The following is a 2212-nucleotide window of genomic DNA, read 5'->3' on the forward strand; positions in this document are numbered from 1 at the left end:
TCATATTATCTTCACTCTAGGGTTTTTATGATGAAATGAATTTGAATTCCTTTTATTCCATCTCATTCAACTTTCAAAAAGTTTCAATTTCCACTCAATTTCACACAATCAATCAAACAAGCAATCATAATTATTTATTTATATAACATTCCAAAATTTAGAATTTTGGGCTGTTACAAGCAAGTGACGCGGTTGGCTCGATGGAGGCCGTGTGTTCCACCCCTCCAGTTCACGTATTGTTTTGTTCAATTTCCTTTTAAGGTTTTGTCCCTGTCGCTCGTTTCTTTAAACGTCGGGCTGCAAATATTTCACTGGAGTAAGCTGGTTACGGTGGTAGCAGCTCGGCCAGATGTGCAGGTGGTTGCTGGTTCGATTCCCAGCCCGCGCTTTTTTGTTTTGTTGATTTTTATCTGCACTCTACCATCAATGGGCCGGCCCAGGTCAGCTCTCTCCTATGCGAATCCACGACTAGTTGCCGCTGTAAGCGGCGTATAGGAGGTCCCCTAATAGACTAATTACCCAGCCCATGGCCCATACGCATACGGATGTCTCGCAGACTGCTAACTCATGCAAAGATAACTAAGAGCCCAACTTAGATACTTTAATCAAATAGGCATGGATTAGTGCCCCAAGGCCCATGCAAACGCATTAAGTAACCACCCGAAGAAACTTAGCGTGCAATCAGGCAGCATGCCCACGTTCCTGCACACGATCTCTAGGACGTGCATGCGTTCGTACCTCAGGAATCCGACTACCTATATAAAGGCCAACACACAACATTGCCAAGGCTGCTCACCCATCCATCGATCACTCATTCAGTCCATCGCTACTCATCGATTAATCATCCATCCATAGCTTGTTCATTCAGTCTATCGATGCTCATCGTCCACGCGCGTCCGCATGTACGCCGTTGGTCATTCGTCTCGTCGTCGCCGCCGGCCGCTCATCGTCGTCGTCGCCGTCGACCACTCGACGTCCATGCCGTCGACCGCACCACTCATCCTCAGCCTCACGTGTCACCAGCCGCTCATCATCTGCGCCCACCACAAGCTACTACACGCCAGCGGCTGCTCATCCACATCACTTCTCCAGACGTCACGGGAGGAAATCCAAGGCAAGGTGAGAATACATGGCTGCCTTTTCCCTCTCTTACTGGTCGATGATGCTTTAGTTTCACCTTACATCCCATATATGTTCGGTGTTGCCCAATTAATTTTCTCTTGGTTCGGTCTTATGGTAATCTCGATCCCATGTTGATACAAATCAAGATAATACATAAATGCCAAGTATGGTCATATGATGATCTTCAGTCCTTTACTGACGAGAACTAAGTGCACATGCACAATCAAAATTCATCTTTTTTTGGTCTCATGGTGATCTTGTATCCCATGTTGATACAAGTCAAGACCAAAAAATTGTGTTCATCTTGTTTTGGTCTCATGGTGATCTTGCATCTACATGTTGATATAGCTCAAGAACAAATCATATTTGTCTTGTTTTGGTCCCATGGTGGTCTTGCATCTCCATGTTGATACAACTCAAGAACAAATCATATATGTCTTGTTTTGGTCCCATGGTGATCTTGCATATCCATGTTGATACAACTCAAGAAAAAATGAAATCCTTCTTGTTTCGGTCTTATGGTGTCTTTGCATCCCATGATGATACAATTCAAGAATAAAACTATTTTATTCTTTCTTGTTTTGGTCTCTCCATGTTGATACAACACAAGAACAAATTATATCCATCTTGTTTTGGTCTCATGGTGATCTTGCATCCCTTGTTGATATAAATCAAGAATACAAATGAAATTCCTGCATGCCGGTAGAAATCAAGATATATATTCTCCATATAGTTCCCTTATGAAATGTGTGAGGTAATTGTTGCATCATGAGATGCTAGCCGTGAAGCAAAGATCAATAATGTTGGCATGTCATATTTGCCTAATTAACAACCTTGATCAGTACAGGGTCTAATCTTGGTAAAATCAATGCACACGGCCATGTATTCTTAAAATGTTCTCAAACTTTGAAAGTAGCATGCACTTTGATTAGATACTAGTAGGTATCACGATTAGATACTAGTAGATATGCCTATGAAATGAGGCCATGCAAAACGTCATTTGCATTGAATTGACCGGGAAATTAGTCAGACTATCTACATGTTCCTTTCATATGAATGCATGTATCGACTAAATTAAATGATAGATGAT

Source organism: Triticum aestivum, chromosome 3D (genome assembly GCF_018294505.1).
Source record: "Triticum aestivum cultivar Chinese Spring chromosome 3D, IWGSC CS RefSeq v2.1, whole genome shotgun sequence".
Lineage (NCBI taxonomy): Eukaryota > Viridiplantae > Streptophyta > Magnoliopsida > Poales > Poaceae > Triticum > Triticum aestivum.